The sequence below is a fragment of the Sinocyclocheilus grahami genome, unplaced genomic scaffold (genome assembly GCF_001515645.1).
Source record: "Sinocyclocheilus grahami isolate Dianchi unplaced genomic scaffold, SAMN03320097.WGS_v1.1 scaffold201.1, whole genome shotgun sequence".
NCBI lineage: Eukaryota > Metazoa > Chordata > Actinopteri > Cypriniformes > Cyprinidae > Sinocyclocheilus > Sinocyclocheilus grahami.
In genome coordinates, this window is record NW_015505380.1 from 927415 (window position 1) to 936835 (window position 9421).

The following is a 9421-nucleotide window of genomic DNA, read 5'->3' on the forward strand; positions in this document are numbered from 1 at the left end:
AAATCACCTTCTCGTTGTAATACCTATGTCACACCCATGTTATTATACAAATTTGTGTCCTCATAAACCACATAAACATGCACACACACACACTCTCTCACTCACTCACACACAGACACACACACACACACACACACATTTATACTGTGACCTGTGATGTCAGGCTGATGTGACACCCAGTATTGTAAAGCTCAGATTTGTTTTGATAATTTCCCCAAAATTAATGACATCACTGTGTTCTGTGAATTCATGAGAAGAAAGCTCTATTTTTAACACGACCCATACATCCCACAAAACAATACAGTTCTCACTATTCTTCAAAACAAGCCTAAAATCCTGGCAGAGAACACAAACCAGCCTCTGAGTTCACAGATTTCACAGACTCATGTTTACAGTGAGGAACTGTTATCTGATGGGCCGGACTCTGGTGCAACACACCCTACACACTTACACACCACAGGCAGGGTGTGACTTATATGAATGATATCTTTATTTCAGACTCAAAAAGGTCCATATAAAATAAAAAAGCATACAAAAACAACATACAACATGGATAACAACAACAACAAATACCAAGAAAATAATTTACATCTAATATCCATATAAGCACTTTCTCCAGTGCCTCCAGAGTGCAGAGGTGTACCTAACAGTACTCTTCTCCAAGATCACAATCATTTCATTTTTAGAGGCCTCAAGTCGCTTTATAAATTTATACACAAAATTTCTGATAACAGCACACAACATAGGCACCTGATTCTGAACAAAAAGCTGACTGGCACTTGTACACCGAGGGGCTTTTAATAAAAGTCGCAATGCATCGTTATATGCAACCTGCAACTTGTTAAATGTAGCTTTACTGTAACTGCACCACAAGTGAGCAGTATACAGTGGAGTGCAATAGGCTTTAAACAAAGCTATTTTGACATCATCAGTACACATGCTAAATTTACGAGCAAGCATGTTAGCTTGTGCATACAATTTACAATACTGTCTCTGAATGTCATCATCGTCACAAAGGTCTCTTCTAATGATGTGACCAAGATATTTGACCTTATTCACCACAGATAACTCCTGTCCAGCCAAATAAAAAGAGAGGAACACGGCCTTACGGTCCTCCTTTGTCCTCACTATTATAACAACACTCTTTTTGGTGTTAAACTTTAAATCATATTGCTCACCGTAGTCAGAGCAGACTCTAAGCAACTGTTGCAGCCCAGCAGAGTAAGGTGACATTACGACTAGGTCATCTGCATACAGTAGATGGTTCAAAAGTCTTTCTCCCACCATGCACCCAGCCTTACAATTTTTAAGTCTCCGAGTAAGATCATCCATATAAAGGTTAAAAAGCATGGGTGACAATATTCCACCCTGTCTAACCCCATTTGTCACTAAAAAAGGCTCCGATATTGTCGTGCCCCATCTAACCTGCATTGTTTGGTGTGTATACCAAAAATGCAGAACCCGTACTAGGTATGGGGGAACCCCTCGCTGCTGTAATTTTACAAATAGCTTTCCAGCTTTCCATCGGTCAAAGGCTTTAGAGGCATCTAAAAAGCACAGACACATTGTGGAGTTCTGCCTTCTGTACTTACTCACTTACTCACTCAATGCATAGATACACATATCAGTCCCATGCTTACTTTTAAAACCAAATTGCTCATCATTGGTAATAACATATTGCTGAAATCGATCCAGTAATATTATCTCTAATACCTTAGACATCACGCTGGCTAAGGCAATAGGCCTATAGTTTTCTGTGCTAGATATTTTCCCTGTTTTGTCTTTAATTACAGGTACCAGCAAAACAGAAAGCATAGAACTGGGCAATGTGCCATGAATCAACATTCCAGTAAAACACAAGGCCAATAAAACAACAAGTCTGTGACTAGCAAATTTCAAATGCTCTGCTGTGATCTGATCTAGGCCACAAGATTTATTCAGAACTAATTTTCCTATAGCAGAAGCTACTTCCTCAGCCTTGATAACCTCATTATTAAAAGACACATTCCCAATAATGAAATCGTCACTTTTAACACAATTGAATAGGTCACTATAATGCTTTCTCCAAAGATCTGCAATGTTTTCATATCCAGTAACCCCTTCAACACTAGAGGGCAGAGGAATTTTACTAGCATTCATGACTTTAACTTCTTTCCAGAAATCTTGTATATCATTTTGTAATAATTTCTTAGCCAAAGAATTAGCTCTGAGAGTATGTTCGCTCCTTTTTATGAAGCGGTGCATATGCAGTGATCCAGCCATGAAGTTGTATTCCAGGCCTCACTGACATATGTGTAGCTGTCAGTTGGCAACAGATCCAAACTTGACAGAATTAAAGTATTATCCTGACAAAACCTAACCAAGTACTGGCCAAACAAAGATTTCACATCAGAAACATCTGCATTAAAATCTCCCATTACATAGATACAAGTGCATTCACTCTCTTCAATGAAAGAGCATATAAAAGCAAGCCTTTGAATAAATTCATCCTCATTACCAGGACATTCATAGGGCATATAAACATTTAAAATAATAAAAACATTATTGTCGATGGCTACTTTTATTCCTATACACCAATCAACATTCAATCTAATCACTGTGATTACAGGAACATATTTCATAGGCCATATAATGGCCACTCCACCAGATATTCTACCATGCACAAACCCCAAACTCAAGTCTGTTGTGGACTCTCCCACCCCGTGAAAGACACCACTGACTGAATTAAGTTTGTCCAGATCCTGTTTCGGAAGGAAAGTTTCCTGTACACATAAAATGTCTGTGTTCTCAAACAGTTTGTCAACAACGAGCCGTCGAGCCTTATCCGTCGCAGTTTGATCCAAACGCAAACCACGGGTATTATATGACACGACTCTCATTATACACTGACCTTTGGAGCATATGCTGGGAATCATGATTCTCTGATGAGTAATTCTTAACAACAAGACTGTATACATTACCATTTGCACACGCAACATGTATTACACTCTGTATCTTTCCATGCATTTGTTCATTTTGTTAAATGAAACATGTTTTGCTCATTGTTAGATCATGTTAGTTCTTAATGCTACTATGCATCAGTTTATTTTTATATAATATGAATTAATATATATAGAAATTTACATAAGCCAATATTTATATCCTGTGTGATGGGCTGTATGGGTTACACCTTCCTGCTTGCAACACCAAGGTCATGGGTTCAAATCTCAGGAAAGCAAGAACTGTGCAATATTGGCTTTGGATAAAAGCGTCTGCTAAAATGCATAAATGTTGAACACTTTGGATATTGTTCAATCATACAGTAATCCATATACCGACTTCTTTCTGGAGAAGCAGGCACCTCTCACATTCGCCTGAAGGTGGCGCTGCTGTATTTCATTCTATAGAGAAAAACATGACTCAGACTTGTGCTCGCCTTTCTCCAGAAAATGGCCAAAAAATCTGAAAGTGATCAAAGCGCTGCTCACCTGCGTGTGCTCATTATAGTATTTGTTGTGTGTGGAGCCACATAAAATAATGCTATTAAATGAATCACTCTGGTGCTTGTAATTAAATAAATTAGGAATTCTACTCGTTGCCAGATGGACCAGGTGTAGAATTAGTGCATCCCAAATCATTTATGCCACACTCAGAATAGTATACTAATGTGTCTGCAAGATTTTCAAAATGCATCCATGCATGCTTTTTAATATTACCCACAAGCCCTTGTGCTTGGAGGAGGTCTATGCGGTCTCTTTTGAACAGTAATGGCTTTTGTTCACTTACACTCAACTATGAAAGCCCATTTCTTTGGTAAGTCATAATTTTGAGATGAATAGTCAAGATATTGACTTTGAAAATCTAAATGATTAATTACTAAGTCGTCTATGAGATAAAAGTCGAAATTAGCCTATGGCATACAAAGTTACTTTAAAAGTCGAAATTATGAGATACTAAGACAAACTTTAAAAATAAAAATTATGAGATGAAAAGACGAGGTTATGACTTTTATCTTGAAAATTATGACATGCCAAGTGGAAGAAAAAACGAGTCTTTTTTGCGTTTTTATCTCGGAATTGTGAATTGTGTCATAATTCATAATTTTGACTTTTCATCTTATATTAATGTCTTTTAAAGTCATAATTATTATTCACCAAAGCATGATTTTTTTTTTCTTATGTGGCGCAAATAGACTTCCATATAATAAGACTTTCAGCCCTGGTTTCACAGACAAGGCTTAAGCCAGACTGAAATATGAGTCGTTTCAACTGAACGAACTGCACTGATTGATCTTATATCAATATATCAATGCCTTTGTTTTGTTATGTTATGGCCTAATCCTGTCTGTGAAACCAGGCCATACTCAATACGCATCAATATTGCTGATATTAGGACATAATTTTATGATATGTGTCCCTGCAGCACAAAAGCAGTGTTAAGTCGCTGGTGTATATTTGTAGCAATAGCCAACAATATTCTTTTATGCCAAAAATCATTAGGATATTAAGTAAAGATCATGTTCCATGAAGATATTTTGTAAATCTCCTACCGTAAATATATCAAAACTTAATGTTTGATTAGTAATATGCATTGCTAAGAACTTCATTTGAACAACTTTAAAAATGATTTTCTCAATATTTAGATTTTTTTGCACCCTCAGATTCCAGATTTTCAAATATTGTCCGATCCTAACAAACCATACATCAATGGAAAGCGCATTTATTCAGCTTTCAGATGATGTAGAAATCTCAAAATTGACCCTCGTGACTGGTTTTGTGCTCCAGGGTCACATATGTTTTTCCACTACATACTGCTAGTGTACAAGTGTGCATATTTGGACTGTTTAATAATCAGAAAATCCTTTATGTTCTTTTCTCATTAACTTAAGTGGTTTGATGTGACATTATTTTTCTCACAGAATTTAACACACTTATTTATCATGCTGTCAAACACGTCTTAACCAGACTTTATCGCCCTTTTAATGTCGGGTTGCCAAGAAAATGTTTTATGCCTCGGCTAATTAATGTAAGGCCGTTTCTGGCTCTCCCACCTCTGGAGCTTCAGATCTCACGGCGGAAGGGGATGCGTGACTACACATGTTGTGTTTGTACTTTTACAAGGCTTGCGCGTGATTCTGCTTTTATACACTCGTTTAAGTGCACAGGGTTGTTTTTTACACATCAAGCCCTGAGCACGCACAGACTCAAACCATGTGGACGCGATGGAGGCCACACAGAGCTCTGGGACAGACCCATTACAACATTAGCATTGGTGTCTTATGAATGATATTTGTTTTCCAGTGTGGAAACAAACTGAGAAGAGACCAGACAAAGAGAGGAATGATGACCCTGCTGAAAAAATCACAATAGACACATCACAAAATATGTAATGGTTATAATGGGAATTGTACTGGTTTTAATAAAAACTGTAATGGTCCCTGTGGGTCTCTACCATGGACTGTATAAAAACATGGACGTAGTGTCCGTGACGTCACCCGTAGGTTTCCGAAGAGTTGTTTTTGAAGCTCAAAAGTGGGCGGAGGCGGCCGTCGCCATCTTGGCAGCGTGTCACTTCCGGATAATCGAAAATGGGCAAAGACTCGGGAGCAGGTTGCTGGTGTTTGTAGTGGAAACCATTATAATTTTTTGTGATGGTTCTATTGTTTTTTTTCAGCAGGGGAGACAAATGTGATTCCGGAGCACAAAACCAGTCATAAGGGTCAATTTTTTGAAATTGAGATGTATACATCATCTGAAAGCTGAATAAATAAGCTTTCCATTGATGTATGGTTTGTTAGGATCGGACAATATTTGGCTGAGATACAACTATTTGAAAATCTGGAATCTGAGGGTGCAAAAAAATCTAAATATTGAGAAAATCATCTTTAAAGTTGTTCAAATGAAGTTCTTAGCAATGCATATTACTAATCAAACATTAAGTTTTGATATATTTACGGTAGGAGATTTACAAAATATCTTCATGGAACATGATCTTTACTTAATATCCTAATGATTTTTGGCATAAAAGAGAAATGTATAATTGTGACCCATACAATGTATTGTTGGCTATTGCTACAAATATCCCCCAGCGACTTAACACTGCTTTTGTGCTGCAGGGACACAGATATCAGACTGAGATCAGACTGCTCCATTTCATAAGTATGCACGTCTCTCATAAACAGAGCTGGCTAGTAACTGATTACATGTTATCTGGATTACGTAATCAGATTCCAAAAATTAAGTACTTGTAATTAGATTAAATTACATTTAAAAAAGAATCAAACTACAGTTTTTATTGATTACATGATTAGATATTATTTACACAATAGCAATAAATTATTCAGAAATAATTCACGCTTCTGAATTGAAACCGAATCAAGTTGAATTGAGATTGAAATTGAATCAAATCGCACGCTTCTGAATTGAAACCGAATCAACTTGAATCGAGATCGGAATTGAATCAAATCACACGCTTCTGAATTGAAACTGAATCAAGTTGAATCGAGATCGGAATTGAATCAAATCGCACGCTTCTGAATTGAAACCGAATCAAGTTGAATCGAGATCGGAATTGAATCAAATCGCACGCTTTTGAATTGAAACCGAATCAAGTTGAATCGAGATCGGAATTGAATCAAATGAATTGAATGTTAATTTCTGGGTGAATTATCACTTTAAACATGGTAAAATGTATTAAATTGAAGTGAGTACGGTTCATTTTTTGCTGCACTATTCCTTTACAAGGATCTAGTATATTTGTGAATCTGACGTGACACACTCGGTCTGATGGGTTTGTGATGTTTCTCAGATCAACAACATCAGGCCTGAGTACACAAACAAGCACAGGAGACACGGCACCAGCTCACAAAACCCTCTCAAGCTGAGAGGAAAAAGAAGAACATCGCTCCGCTGGAACAATAGGATCATAATATGGATATCTGTCTCTCAGCAGACCGACTGTGTAAAGTAAATATTAGCACACAAATTACAGCCTCTCATCGTCTGGCTCGTCGCTCACATTAACCATGGAAACTGTGAACTGTTTTTCACCTCCGACACGAACTCTCCGTAACGCCTCTGTTTTGAAGGACGAATTGAGTGCAGGTGTAAAACATGATGTAATGTGAGTAATGAGACATGAAACGTATGATTGTGCAAGTTAAAAGCATAAAACTATTATTGCAAACACAAATACTGAAGTGTCTGCCAGCGGCGTTCTCAGCCAAACTCTAATGACTCTCTAGTGAGTATGAGCAGGTTGGAAATTCTTCCATCAGCCTTCGCTGCAAAACAACATTACAGCTACACATGTGCTCAGCGAAGGGAAGGGCTCTGAGACATTTGTGATGACGAGATTCTCTGTGACCTGCAGCTGAGGCAGAGAGTGTGCCGTGTGAAGCTCTGTGGTCCTCCAAACCCCTGCGGGACTGTTTCCCACTTCCCACCCGGACAAAAACCCTGCTCTGATTGACTGTGGGATAATCAGTGGTGTTTACCCGAGGTGGGGGGCACAGTCTGTGTGGCCACGACAGAATCATCTGCCCTGAGAGAGAGAGGCGGATGATAGTATCATGCCATGATGACATGCAGGTCCTGCAGCTCCACACAGACACTGGAGCAGATGCAGGAGTCTGCCAATTACACCTTTGCATGCGAACTGTGAACAGATGTGAGGAGCAAAAAAACACTTTGTTCTGTTCTCCTTTCTTAGATAGATAGATATTCAGATGCACTCTTTAAATATAGCGTCCAGAGAGGGTTTCACAGCAATGTTACAGAACAACCATTTTTGGTTCCTCAAAGAACCGCTTTTTCTTAGTGTGAAGAACACTTCACTAATTTAAAGAACCTTTTGTGCAATTAAAATGTTCTACACTTTTCAAAATAAAGGTTTCAAAAGCTGGTTTTCGCAGTGACGCTTTAGAAGAACCATTTTTGGTTCCCTAAAGAAAGTTTTTTTTGTTTGTTTTTTTTAATTACAAGCTTTTCATCAACTCATGAACCCATTTAACTCTACAGAATGAATATCCCAGTAATCTCTCATTCCACATAATCTCTAATTTTTCACATCCTGCTCAATATAAGATTGTGCTGTAAGCTAAACATAAGATTGCAATGAGGATTCCATTTCCATTTAGCAATAATCTTTACAGTCGATCATGTTCCTTTACTAACATTTTCTGGCCAACACAATGTGCACGAGTACATCCTGCGAGCAGCACATCTTCAGAAGCAGTTCAGATCTGATCATCGGCACATTTCTTGGCAGTAAATTCAGCAGCACAGTTACAAAACCAATCACAGTGCTCAACACAATCCTGTGCAGCATCAGGCATAAAGCATATGCGTAAAACCACATCTGTATCTCACACACATGTGCCGTGTGTGTGTGTGTGTATGTGTGTGTGTGTGTGTGTGTGAGTGTGAGTGTGTGTCTGTGTGTGAGTGTGTGTGTGTTTGAGAATAATCAAATGTAATCAGTTACATTAAAGTAATGGAAATAGTTACACTACTTGTTACATTTTAAATATGGTAACTTGTAATCTGTAACCTATTACATTTCCAAAGTAACTTTCCAAAAGTGACACTTTAAGCACACATTACCACATCTGACTCGTATGTTCTTCTATTGTATTTTCAGAAAAGAGTGAGTTCTTGGGTGACTTGGAGTATTATTGTTTCTTTTTTTTTTTAAATGTGCAAGTTAAAAAAATCTTACTGTCTCTCCTATTCTGCATGCCAGCCTCACAAATTACTTATGATGTTCTTCATTTGTAAGTTGTGAGTTTGTAAGCATCTGCTGAAGTGAATAAATGTAAATTGAATTGATCATATTTCACATCAACCTACACAAAAACAGATTTACAGTCCATGCAGCGACTGAAGACGGTGTGTGTTTGAGGTGATCTGGACTCCAGCGACGGCTGCTCTCAATCACTTTCTTTTCTCTTGGCACTGCAGACGCTGAAATTAAAAACAGAATGTTTGAGCTCATTCTTTGCGTTACTACTGTTCAATTATGATTTACAAGAGAGTGTGAGCGCTGTGAAATCTCACGCAACAGCGTGACTCGAAGAAGAGGATCTGTCTGTCTGGAAGCGTCTGCAGTGGCTCGGATTCTTTATGAGCTTCAGTTCAGTGCTCCATCATGAACACAGAATCTGTCTCTTTAAGAGTTCAGATTTCGTGTCATGTGAAGGTCAGAGCACTACCGGCCAAACAAAAAACCTTTCTGAATGCATCACACATTTCAAAAACATGCAACACTGCGGCCCAGCACTGCAGCGTGTGTGTGTGTGAGTGAGTGTGTGTGTGTGTGTGTGTGTGTGTGTATGAGGATGTGTGTGTGTTTGTGAGTGTGTGTGTGTGTATCTGTGTGTGAGTGTGAGTGTGTGTGAGTGTGAGAGTGAGTGTGTGTGTGTGTGTTTGTGTGTGTGTGAGTG